The sequence below is a fragment of the Poecile atricapillus genome, chromosome 11 (assembly GCF_030490865.1).
Source record: "Poecile atricapillus isolate bPoeAtr1 chromosome 11, bPoeAtr1.hap1, whole genome shotgun sequence".
NCBI lineage: Eukaryota > Metazoa > Chordata > Aves > Passeriformes > Paridae > Poecile > Poecile atricapillus.
In genome coordinates this window covers 3536142-3555910 of record NC_081259.1, presented here as the reverse complement: position 1 = coordinate 3555910, position 19769 = coordinate 3536142, and the positions used below count along the sequence as shown (strand labels likewise).

Sequence of the window (19769 nt, the reverse complement as noted above, 5' to 3'; positions counted from 1 at the left end):
CAGAAGGAGCCTCACAGAGCATGCAGGATAACATGCATCCCCAGGGCCTTTGGAGGCAACCACTATCAACAGACAGTGGAATCAGTCCAAAGTCAGAGAAATGTTACTGAATGATAATTTCACTCTTGATGATGGAGGAGCAAAAGTGTGCACTGGAAGAAAAGAAATAAACTGATGGTAGGGTATAGAAATGGTGCTGTGGAAATGGCTTTGCTTTGCTTGCTGTAGGGATTTACTCTTCCACTGAACCAGTTCTTAAACAATAATCCTCCGAAGGAAGCTTTCAGATCACTGACATGGTGAGAGGAAACCAGTATTAGCTACAGTTCTTATATTCGTGGTTGCTTCATGTTGATACAAACAAAAGTGCCTGGTCCTGAATTAACAATAGCTGTGGTTTAGGTTTTCTTCTTTCAGTGATCCCCAAATTATGCTTGACTGAATAATTTGGTACTAGGGGCAGAATAAACATCAACTCTTAATAGCTGAATTTTTAAGGTTAAAACTGAGGCTAAGTACATAACATTTATCTTCTTCTGAAGAACGCATGTGTACCCTGGTTAAGGGGGAAGATGGAAACCATGTCTGTGAGAGCAATGGCTGATGGCTTAGTTCTGCATGATAAAATAAATAACTTCGATTAACTTCAAGCTCCAGTACCTCAGATGTTTGTTGTCACAGAGGAGCAGCTTGGCTGATTGGCAGCTCTGGTTTAGTCGACATGTGTTAACAAAAATTGCTCAATTTACATGGAGTACTTCAATCTGCTGTTTTAGGAGTTTTTGTCTTACATAGACTGGCATTTCAGCTTTTGAATAGATGGAGGACTTGTAAGGGTCATTAAAGAAATTGCTAAAGCTTCTGCAAATGCTTGGGCCAGATTGCTGACTGAGATGCAGAGCATGCACGTGTCACTGCAGATACTTCCCAGATAATGGTGCTGATTGAGATTTTAATCTGGACAGAGTGCTGGAGGCAACTTTCTTTCCAACACTCAATTATCCTGATAATAATATGCTTATTTCTTTCCTGTGTTCAAAATGTGTGGTCTGCTGCAACTGTGCAGTGTGAGTACAGTGCTGTACAGAGGGGGAAAAATCAGGGAGCAAAACTGACTCCACAGCAAAGGGCACTGACAGCACAGTCCCACAGTGTTCAAGGCAATGTATTTTTACCTTGAATGAGCTGAGTAACCACTATGAGAAAGGGCTGCATTCCTTCCCACAGGCTGCAGGACGACTCCTTGGTTCTCAACAGCCACAGAGGAATAAATCTGGAGCACAGCCTGCAGCCAGGACTATGTAGCGTGTTGTAGGGGCAAGACTATCATTTTACTGTGCATTTGCATTTTGTATCCTCCCTGGTGGGATGCTGATCCATAACAGAGTCTTCTAAAATCTCACACAACACAAAGAATCCAGGCTAGTTTCCCACGGACACTCTCCATGAAAGAATTTCTTAGAAGAGATAACTCAGCCAGGAAATGAGAACTAGGGGGCCAAATTCCTTCATTCAAATCCATCTCCCTTTGGTAAAGGATTTAAAAAATTGTTCCTATATGACTAATCCCAGCTATATTTCCCTAATTTCTGGGGAAGCAACAGTTTCTAGAGATGAAGGGTAAAGCCATTTGAGGAAATCAAGCTTTATTTGCTTTTTATTAATTAGAGAATTTTCTGCTAGATCAAATTACTAATAACACTTCGGTTATTAAAATTTATGAAACCTAGATTTACTTTTCAGCCTCTGTATCATCTTCTGATCCTCAATACTTTTCATCACACTCAAGGAATGAAAACAAACTCAGCTGTTTCGTGTTTGTTCACTATTGACTTTTACCAGGGCTGTGTTAGGGTTGTTACATACTTGTTATTAAGTGATGGCAGAGCACACATTTCTGAGACAACACAGAATATTCACCCTCGCTTTTGGCAGGTTACAACCCAAAACGAGCATCACAAACCTTCCAGGAGAGCCAGGGAAGGTTCTGCTACTTCCATAGCTCCCTCTGTTCCTCTCTGATTGTTTTCTGCAGGGATAGCTGTGAATTTCACTCATTTGCTTTATGTGTCCAGTTGTATTTGTTGTTTAAAGTGAATGCACGTGCCCTAAAGCAAGGAACTTATGATTTTTGGCTTTTTATGATTAGTTGAAAGTCTTTGCATCTATGTTAGATTCAGCTGTATTGAATTTAGTTAAGCTAGTGCTGCATAGCCACTTTTATTCTGGACTGGGAGTGATTTGGGCCAATTTCCTTTAAATCCATCCCTAACTGACTTGCACTGAGCTGAGCTAACACCTGATTTATGCTCTCATTTATCCCATTTTGAGCAAGAGCTCGGGGATGCTGTTGGGTGCCAGCACCATAAGGAGTCACCACACGAGCGGCAGCCTGGGCAGCGCAGCATTGCCGTCCTCAGCCTGCAGCAAACGTGAGCTCCGTGTGGCACAGTGACCTCAGGCCAAGAAAATGAGAATTCTGAACGGGTTTCTTCCATCGCCGATCGCCACGGGCTAAGAGCAAACACACACGGTCAATTAGCGAGGCTCAGCTGATGCGCGGTGAGTTGTCAGGCACGTCAGGACCTGAATGAGATCGCTCATTCATGGGTTGAGCCCCTGAAAGTATCCTTTTAAACTGCTGGTATATAAACAAGTGTAACTATGGCTGTGGACACCGGACAAATTAGTGTGGGGATAAGGAGCCTTTATGTGTCAGCTGTTCCCATATGCATACCTGCCTGAAAAGGGTGAGCTGAGGTAGCCTCTCCTCCTCTCCCCAGGGGGAAGGTATAGCTCAGGCAAATTCAGAGCCTGCCTTCTTCAGCAGTGATGGGTTTAACCTAGTTTAGAACAGTTCAGCTTGGCTAAAGTGTAGGAAAACAGATTTAAGCCACTTTTGCACCAGTTAGATTGTGCTTATTGTGTATTTTACTCATTTGCTCAAGTGGTGCAGTTGTGCAGGTCAGATGTTTGAATCAATAAGAGACTTTCCATTGACTTTTTAGAGCAGTGTTTTATGGGGAAATTTGAAGGCCTTTCATTTTGGAGTCCAAAGATGGGCTTGCATCTTAACAAACAAACCACAAGACAACAAAGAGAAACCCCACAATCCCTTCAGCTTTCCTCCCGAATAACACTCTCTTTCTTACTCTGCCCTGTGGGAAGGGGTCATGCTTTCTAAGAAGAAATTTGCTTCTTTCCAGCAAGGAACACAACAGGATTTGCTAAATTGAAACTAATGTTTCAAAAGCTCCAAACACAGTATGTGCTTGGACCCTTTGAAACTGTGACTGAGACCAATGAAACATGGGATCAAACATCAAAACTTTGGGTTACTTTTCTTTTTAACTCAAAAACTTGAATTCAATCTGAGTTCATCTTTACTCTCACATAACAAAAGGGAGGACATTTGATTAGGTTATGTGAGATCACGTGGATGGATTCAACACATGGCTGCAGGACCAGGCATTATTATCTTGGACACATTTTGAACACTGCTTCTCACTCTGCTATCAGCCACCGCCACCTCTGCAGTAATGTGACAGCAAGAGAAAAAGGATGGGAAGGCGATAAAGTTTGCCCACGCAAGGAGAAAAGAACTTTCTGTCCAAAGCCAGCTGGCTTGGCTTGGGAATGAAATGGCATTTTAGTGAGAGGTGACCTGTTTACATGAGCCTTGTCTCAGAACACTTGTCCTTGGTGCCACAATGGGGTCTGAGACGCAGTTTATCATCGAGTACCCAAAGAAAACAGGTGAGCTGTCTCCGTGCCAGTTTGTCTTCTAAACTGTTTGACAGATAAGAAACCATCCTCAGAGATTGCAACAAATGTGCTGCCGCATTTCATGGTAAGAACCGAGCATATTTTTAGTAAGGGGTTGAGAAAGTATGCAATAATCCTAAATCACAGCCAAGAAAACCACAAACCCCGTAACAAATGCCTGTTCGGTTTCAGAGCTCAGAAACGTGCACCAGTTGATCCATGTTAACGCTCCGGGGAAATTTTTAAGCTTATTTTTCCAGACTCCAAGAGAGAATCCATAACTTTTTTTGCCTTTACCTGGAGGGGCCAGGGGGAGCAGGGAAACTGCTGGGTGCTCTTTATCCTGTGGGACACAGGCCAGCCATCCTACACGTGCTCCCAAAGAAATCAATGGGATGTGCACCAGTGACATATTTGTTCTGAGAAGTCTGTTCACCATTATAAAACCCCAAAATGTACCTTGTAAACTGCCCAAGTTTAAGAATTAAACTTTATTCCATAAGTTAACTGCTTCAGAAGTTTCTTTGTTGTGCCTTGTACACTCTAATAGATCCTGCAGAGCCACTGTGGGCTCTGGATATGAAGCCTACCGGGTCAGGATAAAAAATGTGCCTTTTCCTACTGCAGTTTGGTCAATGAGTTTAAAGTGAAGCAGACAAAATTCAGGAAAAATAACACTTAAACTTGCATTTTAAGAGCAGCTTTAGCTGATTGCAGAGGGAGCTGAGGGTGCTCTGCACAAGTCAGGAGAAACTTATCTGGCTTTTAAGAGTTCCACAAGTCTTTTGTCACTTGAAGAGGCCCCATCAACTTCAAATCTACTTTACAAAAGTAGTTCAAAAACGTTTCAGATATTATGGCCTCCTATATCTATTTCTGTCCCTTTTGTTTCCTAACAGCATGAGATACTGACCACACATACTGCTGTCAAATATAGAAATTAAACTCACAGAAAAAAGGAGCCATTTTTTCTTTAATCTCTTGGAATTTTTTCCAGACTAAAGCATAGTTCTTAAATTGATAATATCCCTTTAAGAATTTATTTGCCAGGTAATGTTAGAAGAAAAAAGACTTTAAGGTCAGTTTGAACATTAAAAAGACCCCCTTTAAAATAAATTTCAAGTCTATATTGGAGATAATGGCAGGCAGTATTTGAACAGCTCTCCAAATTATAAAATATATTCTACACTTTAAAAATGCAAAAAGCTTCAAAATCCTTTTAAGTGATTTTCAGTTCATTGGAAAAAGGTCAAGATTTATCCTAAGAAATACTTTGTTGCATAAAAATAATGCATGTAGTTTAGTGTTGCAATATATTCCAGTCATAATATATGTATAAAGCTACAAAATTATTAACAGATGAGGGCCTGTAAATTTTGAATAATGCAGTAAATATGACTATTTTTGAGGGGTGAAATAACACAATGCCGTCAGAAGAGAAAATTACACTTTAATAATGAAAATATTGAACATAACTATTTTTCTTTAGATCTGCTAAGCAATCTGTGTGTTCCCTATGAGATGTCAAACTATAGAGTGCATATGAAGACTTTGCTCCCTCTATAAATATACATGTGCACGACACATTGCTAACAGCAGCAAGCGAGTGCTGGGGAAATACAGCAACAATGAAGTTCCTGAGAGAGGCTTATTTTTTCAAGTTATTAAAAGAAGGTGGCAAGCGTTCATGAGGATATGAAAATTTAAAGCCGTCTGCAGGAAACTCTGAAAACCTCTGGTTAAGGCTGCTGCCAAAAAATCTCAGCTATGTTATGTCAGAATGTTTAATTGCAAACTGCAACTTTAATGAATGGAAAGATATGGCAAAAGCAGGAAGTTTCTGAAGCAACATGGAGCAACCATGAAAATAAAATACCAAAGGCTGTAATCTTGAGTGCTGTTGGAAGCAGGAATTTCCATCCACACTCTGCCTCCTTTCCCCGCTGTGCAGGGGTTGCCAGCTGAGGGGAGAGGTAAAAGGCTCTGGATATCATCTGCTGGGCTCAAGGCAGCACTTGTTATGTCGATGTGAACAAGTCAACTTCTTTGCATTTGTCATTACGGGTGTTTACAGAAGTGCAGCTTAGGAATGAGGGGAGGAAAGGCAAATGTCAGAGTGCATTAAATAACGTATTTTCTTTACTTTCCAAGAAGCTTGCTCGCAGCATGATGTTGCTATTTATATCACATCTCCTAAACCCAGCTGTTGGTTCATGTTAACATGTAGAATGGTGAGAAAATCCCGGCAGAAGAGCGTGAATCCCAGAGAGACTTGTGGGGACCTATAAAATATCACAAATTTTGCTGAGGTACGGGACGGGTGTGCCCCCGGTGAGGCAATATCAGTATTTCCCCTGCTGATCCTCCAGTGCTAGAACACCAAGAGCAAAGCAGAATGTTAAGTTCCAGAACTTTACATTTTTCTGCAGCAGAAAATTTCAGGGAACTGAGCCTGCACCTCTGGCTGGAAAAGTTTGAAAGAGTACTTTTACCTGTAACTCAAAACTAGCAAATACACTGTACACCCACATAACAGCATTCTTAGACAAGCTGTGTCTGATCTAATCTTATGTACCTTGGCCACAAGTTTTGGAAAAACAAATATTCCCAAGGCAATCAGATTAGTGAATATACCATATAATGATGTGGAAATACTAGTGGTTTACAGAGAGCAGTTTATGGGATGGATTGAGTGAATTTAATTCACGCATTGTCAGACAATTTGGACTTCAGTAAAATAAGGAAATCTTGATTTTATTTGTGTGTAGTGGAGTGTCAGAGCAGCACTCCTGAGCACAGGGAGCTCAGGGGAGTTTGTTCCCAGCCAGCTCCCCAAGAGGACAGGCAGTGTTTGTGCTGAGGTGACCACGGGGTTAACAGGGTTACCCAAAGCCTTAATGGCCAGGAACCATTATCTGCTCCTCTCTGATTTCCTGCTCCCTAGGTGGGAGTCCCCCCTGCCCCTCTCCTTTGTTTCTAATGTGAGTTCCCATCCTGAAATGCTGTGAGTACAATTCGGTTTTGTTGCAATCAGTAGTCCTTTACAAAATCTTCATTCACAGAGTGTTTCCCCCATTGTAAGTGGAACAATGTTAGGAATTAATCTGGCCTGCGATTTGTAGGAACCTTGTTCTGAAAACCTCGTTCTTAGACCCCCCCTCTTCCCTTTGAAGGGTAACTTAATTGTTTGGCAACCATGCAAAAGCTACATAACATCCCCTACTCCTCTTAGCTATGATTTTAAAAGTTCTGGATTTTTGTTTTATATAACATTCACCTCTAGAAGTATGAGGCTCAGATTCTCTTCTCCAGAACACAAGATGAAAAAGCTGATTTCTGGAATATAAGGAGCATTTGAAAGGAGGAAAAACCATGGTACATCTCTGGAGTGGATTGTAAGAAGGTCCTAAATGTAAGTTGAAAGTTAGAAGAGATATGATTTTGGTGGTAGTACCTCCAAACTACCTTGAATGGGTGGGTGGCAATGCACTGGAATAGAGATGCAAGGGAAAGCTTTATTGCCATAACAACTGCTGGATGATGACTCTATTCAACTCTGAGGCTATTTAGTTAAAATTAAGAACACTGCTATCTTTTTTCCATATCTTTCATTATATCTGCTATTGCTCAGAGTTTATTACTCTTTGGATATCATGGAAATTGCAGTGCCTGCCATTTGGCCAAGGGAAGAGATTTCACGGGGCTCTTTTTAGTCTCTGAGTTGTACATAAGATGGGCAGAAATGCAGTCAGTGGTTGTTCCCTTTTCTCTCAGGAGGGATCCTGGCAGATGCTTGTGGTAATTTTTCCCTTGTCATATTGACACTCCAGTGTGATGTTCTCTGGGGCTTTCTTATGTTGCTGCTTCTACAGTCTTATAAAGACTGCATTTTTTTCTCTGCAGTGTACATTTTTCTTTATTATCTACAGTCTTGCACTCTTTGTATTATCCAGGTGAATTTGGCCTTTGCAGTCGTCCTGGAAGTTAAACCCAATGCAGCACCATCAGGTCAGGTAGTGATTTCAGTGATTTTAATGCACTAATTCTTCTGAATTAGAAGACATTAGAAATGTCACAGCCTGAGGGGTGACATTTTCCACTCACTGTGACACGTCAGGACACCTGTGCCCTCCCCACCACCCAACCGTGTTCCCCACCAGTCCCACGAGGGCTCTGCAGGAGCAGATGTGGCAGCACATCATCACACATGGAAAACAACATCTGGAGTTTCAACTGCAACCTGCATTTTGCACTTCCTTTTCTCAATTGTTACACAGGGCAGTGTTTCCATCAGGGCAGGAAAGCATTTCAGTGGGAAGGAGGCTGCTCTGTGCCCCTGAAGTATTGTTTGCAAGGCTCATAGAGAAATCCCTCGAGCAACACATGCTCTGCTTATTCTTGTGGTGCTACTGAAAAGGACAGATTAGAACCAATTATTTATCTCTTTGGCTTCCTGCTCTATTTTTTGCCAGCTTAGAATAATATGTACTGAAAATAATTCATGAGTATATCCAGAAGTCCTTGCTCAGGCCTTGCTTCGGTGTCTTACTCAGATTCCCGCTGACTTTTATAACTTAAATATTCAGTATTTTATCTTAACATCTTCTCAGTATATTGCTGTCATGAGAAGATTTTGTGGTATTAATCATTAGATTCTAGTAATAGACCTTACAGGTTTTATGGATGATAAGTATAGTGAGGAAGAAGAAGTGAATAAACCATATTAATATGAAAATCAATGACATTTGGACTGTTCATGTTGAAATTGAAAGAAAATTCTGTGTATTTAATTGTCTTCCTGATAATTACAGATCAGCAATATGGAAATATGATTGTAGATGGCAAATATTAATATTTTGTTGTCTCACTTCTTGTCATCTTTTTTCTTAGATCCACAAGAAGTGTCTATTCTTGCAGTTCTGCTTTGAACAAAAGGTGGATGTTTCAGAAACTGTTCAACTTATTTACTGGCTGCACTTTTAAATCCAAACTAATCTGTACATTACAAACCCTGAACTCCAGCATTTCTGAGAGCTGTGAATTACAGTTTCCATTTGAGCGAAACTTCTGGAAACAGAGAACACAAATTTACATTAACTTTTCGGGAATGATCATGGAAGATCTACCTTTTCCCATCCCATGCTGTGGTCACCACACTGCCAGAGGGGAGTTTCTGTTATCATTTCTTGCATCCTATTTCCTAACCTTTTGTGGAGCTACCTTTTTTGTGTTCAGTTAATGACACCATTTTAAAATACAAAGGACACCCTCTGATCTCTGTTTTTGAGAGACAGCACCTTTGGTTCTGGCGTCCTGATTAGAGATGTGCCCTTTTCAGCGATTTAGAGCTGTGAAATGGCTCCTGTTGTTCCACTCCGAGGCTGTGGGTATCTCACAGGATAAATCTGGAAGAGCTGTAGAGCGCAGATGATTTTTGGCAAGTATCATTTTATCATCAAAATTTTATTTTTGGGTCGCTCTTCAGCTGCCGCCTTCTGTGAAGGAAAACGACGCCCATTTTATGTCTTTTATTATGTATTCCCGAGTAGTCTTTTCTACTTAGAGCAAAATTAATGGGAGCTCTGGCAGAGATAATGTGAGGTGGGGATGGATGGATGGAGGTGGAACTGAGGTGGACTGTCACCTTTGTCTGAATGTAGAGACATAGCTCATGTCCTCAGAGCTGGGAGTTTCACAGAAAGCCAGTCAGAAAAATAATATTTTTTTATCTTTATCTATATAGTAGATAGTCACTACACATACAATTAGATATATTGTATATAAGTAATATTTTGGGTCAAAATAATAGAGTGTATATGTATACTGTAGATGTATTTATAGTGCATATATATATACTATGTAAAATACATAATATCTATTATAATGTATACTCTATTATATATTATTTATAGTGTAAGGACTTTATATTCATAATTTTGATTTTACAAACTTGTCCTTGTTCAATTTTATCAGTGGCTATTTCTCACAATTATATACTAGTGTTTCTATACATAATAAATATATTTTATATATTATATATATATTCTATATACTAGATACACTGTGTTTATAGATACACTATATATAAAGATGTATCTACATAGTATAGAGTGTATATTTATAAATATACACACATTGTATGTGGTGTGGAGGCGGCGGTGGTTTCTGAGGGTGACACGCACGGGCAGTTGAGCTGTTTGTGGGGTAACTGCTGCAGTCCCGAGCTGCGCGCTCAGGACGGGGACACGGGACCGCTCACCGGGAGTTGTTTTAATTACCCCGAAGCCCCGCTCTGGCCCCAAAGGCCCCGCGTTGGCGCAGGCGCCGCTCGGGGCGGGCCGGGCTCGGTGCGTCACCGCCGGCACACCCGGCCCAGCGCTCTGCGCATGCGCGCCCCGCTGAGCTCGGGGAGGCGGGGCGCTCCCGTCCCACCGGCCCCGCCCTTGCTCGGCTCTGATTGGCTGGCGCTTCCATCCCCGCCTTTCTGATTGAGCGCTTCGCTGTCACTCAAGGAGTCCACGTTTCGCTGCGCCCCGCCTACCAACTGCGCTCTGATTGGCGGGCTGTCCCGTGCGGGTGCTGCGATTGGTTGTTCGCGCCGTCACTCCGGGGCGGGTCGGCGGGCAGGAATGTAGGCCCGGCCGCTCCCCGGCCCAACAAAGTAATCCGGCCATGCCTCGAGTGCGGAGCGCGGCCGTGCCCGCCCCACCGCCCGCCGCGGGGGCACCGCGCCCCTCCCCTCCACCCCCGTTCCGTCCCGCCCCTGCCCGGCGCCGCTGAGCGCCTTCGGCCCCGCCGGAGCTGCGCGGAGAAAAGTGCGGAAGGATACTGAAGGAGAGTGTGACAGACGCTGTAGTTCCGGCCGCGGTCGGGCCTTGTTTCCCAAAAATAGCGCGGCGCGGTATCCGTGCGCCGGTGTCAGTGTCTCCTGAGGAGCCGCGGCGGGAGCGGAGCGAGCGGGGGAGCGGCGGTGAGCGAGGGGTCCCGGGGTCCCGGCTCGGCGCGGCCCGCGGGGCGTGTTCCCTCACCCGAGGGTCGGGAAGGGTTGGGGGCAGCGGCCGAGGGGGTGGCGGGAGGGGGAAGGGGGAAAGGAAGGAGGGTCCCCCCCCCGCCGGCCCCATCCCGCTCTGAGGGAGCGGAGCGGGGGGAGCCGACAGGGTCCCGGGGTGGGCGAGTTCCCGGGGCCTCCCCAGAACTTCCTGCGGGAGGAGATGGACATTTATGGGCCAGGCCGGCGGATCTGCCCGGGGACCGGGCTGGAGGGAGCGAAGGAGGGTGGGGTACGCGGCCCTGGAGCTCCCGGGGTGCGGGGAAAGGACCCTTTGTGCTGGGTGTCGCTGGGGAAGGCGACATCGCAGCGAGCAGGGAACCAACAGGAAAAGCCTCCCCGGGAACCCGTCCGTGGAATGCGCCGGCGGGAGCGGCCGGGGGTCGGGCAGGGGGAGGTGGGAATGGTTCAAGGAGTTGTGCGCCGCAGGAAGGTGTGCTGGGAATGGCAGGGGGAGAACCGCTCCTGATGTGTGAACCAGAGGGTGTTTTGTCCAGAGGGAGAAGGATGAAGGTACGGCGGGGTTGTGCTGCCAGCAGGATTTTGTGCTCAGCGGCAGAAGTCGTGAGGAAAAAGGACCGGTCCGCTTCTGACTGGAAAGACAAATTTTTTTAAGTTTATGGAGCTATATTTTGCAATAAATTTTTACGTGCTTTTGAGATGCTAAGCGGCGAGGAGAGTGGAATTGCTCAGAAATACTGACCATAGTGCCTTGTTTGACAGGTTATTAATTTCAGAGTTGAGAAACTGGAGTTCTGTAGGGGCGAAAAAAGATAATTTAGAAGAGGGTTTTTTTTTTATTTTTAGTGTAAAAACATTGTGTCCCATAGCCATACAGCGACTAAAATTATTATGAGCAGTGGGGGAAAGGGGTTCTGGGAAGTACAAAGGAGGAAGGAAAAGCAATAATTTGTAAACAGTAGTAAGAAAAATAAAGTGGTTTGATATGGAATTGGTAATACAGATGTGTTTATTTTAAACCTTTTTCACAGCCTGGAAAATTTTTCTGTAGCATGAGGAAGGCTATGAGTTTCCCAGCTTAATTATGTGAACTGTCTACACACAATTATTCCTTGTGCAAGTTTTTTTTATTCTTATTTTTAGGAACTAGCCAGCTATATTTTGTTAGATAATTCTGGTGTCTTCTTATTGCTATCTGGTATTTAAATGAGTGGTGCAAAAAATATCGGGGCAATATTCCTGTCATCTATTCTGTCAGTAGTTAAAATTATTTAAAATGCCTTTTACATGTAAGAATGTAATATTTAGGGGTTTTTTTTCCTCCTATCTCACAGGTGATTTGCATTTGGGGGAGAAGTGTGAAGTTCCTCATTTCAACTATTTTTTTTCCCCATTGAGGTGCTAGAATATGTGCAAAGTGACATGTTACTCAATTACATAATTTAGAAGGATTATAATAAATTATAATAAAGGATGTAATGTTGGTGCTTTTGTTCTCTGAAGGGTATCATTATTAAATAATATTTTAAAATTCTATACTTGTTAAGCCAGCTAATCAAAAATAAGAGAATGAAACAAATTGTCAAGATATTAAGGGATTATGATGGTGCTGTGCAGCTGGAGATGAACCTTTTTTGACTGAAAGCATTCAGTTCGGAATTTCATAAAGAAAATAACCCAGTGCCCTGGTCAGTTATTTTTCTCCTCCATAATTCTTTCCTACATCTGTAGTTGACGTGGTCCACGTGTAGTAGCACAGGAGGATCGTCTGTAAATGGGAAGAATCCCTCAATGTCAGGGACAGGCTCTACCTCAGGACAGCTTTGGTGTACATGAAACTCTTTCTGTCCCTGGAGCTGATCTAAACCAGTTTGAACATTCCAGTGTTTCTGTGATTTATTTGTGAGCAGGCATTTAGAGATGATGGTGGAAATACATTAGCTTCAGCTTGCCGTTTGCTTGTCCTGCTCCATTTATTCAGTGTGTGTTTAAACCGATGTGGTCACTGCTCACCTCTGAGTGAGCGGGGCCATGGAATGCTTTGCATATGTGCAGATCCCTGGATTTAGATCCCTATAATACAAGTTTCTTTCTCTGTGAAACCGCAGATGGAGAAGAAAGCGAACACTGAATTTTATGAACTTAGAGAAATTGAGTCATGTTGGACTAGCACAATGAGGAGGACATGGCTGCATTCAAACTTGAAATAATTCTGCAGAATAAAACGGCTTATTATGGCAGAAGACTCATCTTATTTAGAAACCTTTGAGCTGAAGTGTGTGTGGTTCACCTTAAACTGGTTAATGCGGGCAGCAGAGATTTTATGGGTTTATTTTAGAATGTTGGCCACGTTTCTCAGATAACTTGTTGATGTCATTCTGTATATTCTGGGCCCGAGCACCGCTTCGGAGAGCCTGGAGGCACCACTCTGCTCTATGAACAATGCCGTGCTACCTTGCCTGCTCTCAGCCAGGCCCTCCTAACAAAACACAGCTGATTAATTCACCAGCAGTACTGAAAGAAGTGTAGTCTAATGCTGTGTAATGAGCAAATCTGAATTAGTTTGGCAACTTTTTTTTTCGTAAGTAAGGAATATCTTGAATTAGGTAGAACTGTGGTTTGTTGTGCCTTGCTTGAGAGAGGTCTGTGGGCTTTAGTTGAATTTAAAGTATATGTTTTCTAAAAATTACCATTAGAACATTTTACTTGCCTCACCAAATTCTTAATTTTTTATGTTTAAAATATTAAATATTCTGTGTAAACCTTGGGCTTTAGGCTTACTCAGTCCTGACAGTAGCCTGGTAATGTGTGCATAGCACTGGGATCTGCTTTTCCTTCTCATTGCAGCAGATCTTCCTTTGAATTAATTGGAGCATCATGTGGCAATGTATGTGCTTTTTAATGCACAAATCGCTTTAAGTTTTCGCATTTATTGTATTGGAAAGACATTACTTCACGTGTGTAATAATGTGTTCTTCAATGGATCAAATGGAACAAAAGTCAAAATCTCTGTCTGGGATAATATGAGTGAATTTGGTGCTTTGTGTTCAGATTTGATTCCTTCAGCTCTGGTGAAGTAACCAGGGAATATAAACACAGCATTCCCTTTTTTCTTGTGTGCCTTCCTGTGCACTGCAAGACCCGTGCTGTGATTACCTAAATGGACTTGTCACTGTTACAGAGGTGGTGCTGATGTAGGGGTGGTTTAACTCTTGCTCCTGCCAGTGAAATGAATAAAAAATTTTAAGGTATGTAATGGTATGAGGTTTTTATTTAGGTGTCTTAAATTTATACTCAGAATCCCCTTGGTTTAAGTGTAGTCAGATGTGAAATAACTAAAGGTAGCTGGTGTTTCCCCTGGATATTTGCAAGGTGGTTTGGGTGTCTTAGGAAGTTTGGGAAATGGCACAAGACATTCTTTCACTTCTCCCCCGAGTTAGCTTTGTGGACCTTCCAGTAAAAAACTTGAGCATTTTTTTCGGACAGCTGATAAAAATGCATTTTAGGTCATTGATGCAGTATCTAGTGTAACAGAACAAAATAGTATTACTGAGAGTTCAAACCAGCCTTCAGCTGTGTAACATGACAGTTACCCTCCCCCCCAGCATGTGTTCTGTGGTAGAGCACCAGCTAATAAATAATGAGCTCGTAGTCTGCAATAATATATTTAGCTTCGTTTATTTGAAAGTAAGCATCTGATCTAGATTTTTACCTCTGACCACTCCCCTCATATGGTGCATTCTTATTTTAACGCTTGATCTTTCAAGTTATTCCTTAGGGAATTGAAAAGAAGAAATTGTTTTCCTCCATATTAAGGCACCAATTTTTTTTTTTAATCAACATTGTTTTGGCTTCTGTTTAATGGTTCTACAAGAGTGTTTCTAGATTTCTTTATATTTAATATATAACTTTCTTTAGGAACATAAACCCCTGTACTGTGTACTCTCATTTCCGTTTGACACTAAAGAGGAATTAGTATCTTGCAAGACTCCTCTGTTCCTGAGATTTCACCCCCACCTGTCCAAGACAATCACCCAGTTGGAATATTTTAAATTATACCTATATTTTATATCTATCTATATCTTTCTCCTTTTATTCTTAATCTGAGTCTACTGTGAAGAATTAGGAAGGAACTTTATTAGAATAAGGCAGACTAAATTTTGTGACCAGTCTTTTTCAAAATTTTGGTGCAGGGTAATACAGAACCTTTTCTGCAGGATCACTCTGCTTTTTGCTCTGTGTGCTGCAGTGGTACAAGTGTGCCTCTATGATCAGAAGAAAATACATCCCTCTTAATAAGAGTGTGATTAATTGAATTATTTTTCAGGGAATTAACTACTTTATATTCAAAATGTTAGTGATGCTTAATTAGGTAGGTCTCCCAGTTATATTCGCCTCTGTCCCTGGAGAGCTTTTGAATTCTAGCAAAGTCCTTATGGGCCAACCTGGAAACTTGAAAACGCGTTCTGCATTGCTTTGTGATTTCACTAGGAGTTACTGAGAATTGTTGCATGCCTATTTTAAGTATAGTAAGATAAAAAGTAGGTGCTAGGAATTACCAGCCAAGCAGTAAGGTGGAAAGGTGCTTGCTGTAAGTGTCTGTCTACAGGGCTCTGATGACAAAGCATCTTTTACTTTTTTTTCTAATCAGGAGCTAATTGACTCAGAGAAAAATGTGTCATGGTCAGAGATCACCTAGGAGTGGGTGTGTAGAATGGATGGGTTTGTGCTCGTGATACTTTTATGATGATAACAGAGGTGAAGAAGGATTTTTTCCCCCATTTATTTCAAATCCTTTTGAGTGTTTGTGTAACTCAGTTTCATTTGAAAACCAGAATGCTTCTGACACTGTAATTTAGGATTTCATGGACTGGACTGGTGTTATTTTTATTGTTTGAAGGCTGACCATAGACCTGTGAAAATATGTAAAGCAGATGTGTCATCTGTTACCTGCAGTGACTCTTGCAGGCTGTGGTCAGGACCAGAGTTGAGGTTTTGTACCAATATACCCAGGCCTGATTTTTTCATTTTCTGTGACCACTTTGTGTTTGGAAGATCACGGGGGTTAAATTATTAAACTTTTAGCTATATAATTGTTTAAGCATGTCTGTAAATGAGCTGTGCTGGGGCTATGCTGTTACACATTTCGTTCATGAAGATTGTGGCATAGAGAGTTGAGAAACAGAATTCAGAGATTATTTTAGTGTCCCTTATGATATGGAAGAATTACAAACTGTAGTAAGAGAAGAGAGTAAGCAGGAGGTTGAACCTTCAGGGACTCAGATATACACACAGGTCCTAAGGGTGAGGTGCCATGAAGGGCACAACAGACTAACCTTGGCAGTGTCCATTAGAGAAACTTTTGGAAAGTATCAGGACAATGTGACTTTACACACTGTATCACACAAAATCTGTAATAATTGAATTCAAGAGCTGAGAAAAAAAGCTGTAATATTTTTTCGCCCTCAGATATAAAAAAAAGTACGGTTTTTAAGTGGTTATCTTTCTCCAGATGTTCTGAATTGTATTTTATTGACTATCATGTGGAAAACTTGTATGGTATAGCTCAGAAGCACTGTGTAAGGTTATCAGCGTTAGGGACATCTTGTTTTTAGTATCATTCTATCACAAGCAGCTGCCTCTTCCTGATATGACTGCATGCATCCTGTTGTAAAATCTGTAAGCTGACAAGAATGACTGCTAATAATTTGGTGTATAGAACAATTTAAAAATGTTGCTTCCAGTGTGAGCTTTCAAAGCAATTAGCCTTTTGAGAATGTTTGAGAAAAGGGGATATTCCATCATTATTGTTCTTTTATTATCTTGTCAGTCACTAAGGGTAATAAACTGAAATTTTCAGAATTTTTATTTTTCCTTGAAGCTATTGAAATTATTGTCTAATGATATGAGGTTTTAATTAAGTCAGGTGTCTTAAATGTATGTTCAGAATCCCCTTGGTTTCAGGGTAAAAGAGGTGAAGTCAAAGGTTTGGCACAAGATAATTTGTTTCACTTGATGCCTACAAAAAAGGAAAAATACTTTCTGCTAAAATTTTTGAGCCTATAGGCTGTCAAATGATGTTTGTTAGTCTGAGTTTAATAATACACATATTTACTTGAATAGTTGGCTTCAGGGATTTGAAGCTTTTGAGTGCAGAAGAGGGATTTCATCCGAGAGACTTTGTTAATATCCTCCTGTGTTTCTTTTGAGCATTGGGGTTTTTGTGGTTTGTGTGTTGTTGGGGTTTTTATGTTTTATTTTCTTGTTGTTCTCCTTATGTTTGTTCATAACATTCCAAATGGTGGTGTCTTAACTTTTTGTCACTGAAACGTATGTGAAGATCTTTGCTTTGAGAGATGCTGGGCTATGAAAAAAAGTGCCAGCAGTAAAAGTATTAATGGTTTCCATTAGGAAGCACTAAATTAGAATTCCTCCTTCAGGAGAAGGAGTCAAAATCGTGCATGGCTGAAGAGAGATGTGGTCAGTTGATGGAAGCAAGAATTTGCCAAATATTTAAGATACGGAATATGAGGGATTTTCAGAAGTTATAATTATTAACACAAATGCCCTGAAAATTCCTGAGGAGTATGTGGAACATGTAATGGCTTTGGATGTCATAGAATAATAATGAGTTTTAAATGCTTGTTGTTTTTTGTCACAAATATGAAAACTGCTAACCTGAATAGCTGTCAATTGAAACAACTGAAATTTAAAAACTATTTTATCAAATCAGTATTACAAAATCCTGTAGAAATCACTTGTTCTCAGTGAAGGACAGAAATTTAAGAAGACTCTCCAGGCTTTGTATTGGGTTTAATAGGAGATGAAATTTGAAGAGGGCAGAAACAAGGATTATTGTAATTGTTAAATGATTTTTTTTCCCTAAAAAAAGGAAAAAGCTGATGGTCAATATTTCTATTTATCACTGCTAATTCAGTATGTTCCAGAAACTAGTAAAATGCGTTGAAAGGATTAGAAATTCTGTGTTTTAAAACGTAATGTGCCTGTATATTGGAGTCATTTAGATGCCCTATGCAAAATAAGAGGAAAGTACCTTAAAAGACTGGTGGTTTGTTCGGGAGGTGAAACAGGGTAATGGGAGAGTTGCACATTTCAACCACTGTTCCTGTCAAGGCATTCTGATGCTCCTGGTGCCTCCTGGTTGAATTTTTTCCTAGGCTTATCTCCAAAGGAGACTTGGATTCCCGGTGGGATGCAATGTAACCTGATAGCCCGCAGTTATCCCCCAAGCTGCTTGGCAGTAAATCTTCCCGCAGATCCCCCCAGCCTGCCCTCGCTGGAGGCGCCTCTGCTGCACTGGGTCGCTGTCTCTTGTGCCTCTATTTGTAGTTTTCCCTTTGTGCTTTTGCTGAGGAGTTGGACTCCTGTCCTGTCAAGTTAAGCCTAGTGGTGACATCCTTGATTTTACAGTTCTCTCCTGAGGATGCCCTGGAACAAGTCTGTGCACCCCGTTGTTGCCGCACGCATATTTACAGCGAGTCGTGTGTTAGCACAATGCGCTTATGTAAAATTTGCACCAGATTCCACCAGGAAGTGACAGAATCATTCCTTTGAGAAGCTGCGATGGGAGAGGGGATCGGAAGGTTCCCACTACGAAGAGACTCAAGTAAAAACTGCTCTTTCTTAAAAGCTGAGGGAAGGACCTGCCCCGGGTGAGGAGGCTGTGATCCGAGCCCGGATCCCCCGCTCGGAGCCCCCGCAGCTCCCTCTGGTGATCCCGGCGTGCCCGTGCAGCACCGGGACCTTGGCTGAGCCTCCGAATGAGCGAAACCATCAGCTCCTGCCACAGGACTGAAGAAACACTTCAGAGCAAGCCGAGGCTGCAGCCAACCTGGTGTTACTCTTGGGTGCTATTGAGTTTTGCTGCCTTTTTGTTTTATTCTTTTCACCATCTAATTTTTGTCTCTGGGGAGAATGAAGTCATTAAAGGATCTGTAGACTGTCCTGTTAACACTGGCTCTAGGCAAGCATAACCAGTGTGATTGCATGAGATAAAAGGGTTCCAGTTCTATGGCTGGGTTGCTGAGGAGCAAGTGAAACATGGTATGGGGAAGAGGGAAGAACAAAGACAGTGTGTATATGAAAATTTTATTCTGTATTCTGTAGCCTGTTCTATTTATGTTATTAAAATATGGAGAAGTGGTGGAAGTAAACTTAAAAATAGCCTGAACAGTAATAATAAAAGGTGGTTTTGCAAGTAATAAAGCCTGGAGAATTTCCATCTCCCTTATTTTTCAACTCTTCTGTTAGTCTGTGATCTTTTAGAATATCCCCTCTTTCCAGTGTGTTTCTCTTCAGTTCTCAGCTATCTTAAATGCTGTGCCAGCTGTGGCCAGGCTGAGCACAGGTGCCTGCTGACTGCCCAAGCATCCCCCAGGACCTGCTGCCTCTGGTCACTGCAGGGTGCTGCTCTTCCCAGGGCTTCTCTGCAAATGCCACGTCAACAATTCTGCAGCACTTTTAGGGAATCTCAAAAATAACTGATGCATTTGCTATGGCACTTGGTTGAAACTGGCCAATATGATCAGAAGCTGTTAATGAGGGAGAATAGACTTGTGGTCAAGTAAACCTCATTTTATTAAAAAAGTTATAAAGCTGTAGAAATACTTCTGTCTTCAAGATTTTAATCATTGATAATGATCTAATCTATTATCAGTAAACTCTTATTTTCTTAAATGTTTTTATTTAATTTTATTAAAATAAAACTTAAAGTTAAGGTGATTTAAAACTGCATTCAGTTTCTTAATTTGCTTTGCTTTCAATGTATTTGGGTTGATCTAAATATCATGTTAGGCTGGAATTAATTCGTTCACCAAAATAAATATATCTTCATTTTGATGAAGTTTGCTTGTAAGCGTATGGGAAGACAGTTAGAATTCCTTCCTTGTGTCTTCCTATCTTCTTAAGATGTATTAGTATAAATTTATATAAAGCCTCCACTTCACCTCTTCCCCCATTTGATGCTCGTATCTGT

General features: G+C 41.6%; 1 protein-coding gene across 7 annotated transcripts in view; it reads left to right on the top strand.

The window, feature by feature from the left end:
- Positions 1-10512: 10512 nt before the first annotated feature.
- MEF2A (myocyte enhancer factor 2A) overlaps positions 10513-19769 on the top strand; it is an 82160-nt gene continuing 72903 nt past the window's right edge. For 2 of the 7 annotated variants that reach the window (XM_058847307.1, XM_058847304.1), the window contains exon 1: positions 10515-10735. The gene's annotated coding sequence lies outside the window, so the exon portion shown is untranslated. Of the gene's footprint in view, positions 10736-19769 lie in introns of all 7 variants that reach the window. The other 5 variants (XM_058847305.1, XM_058847302.1, XM_058847306.1 and 2 more) reach the window with 3 other exon arrangements.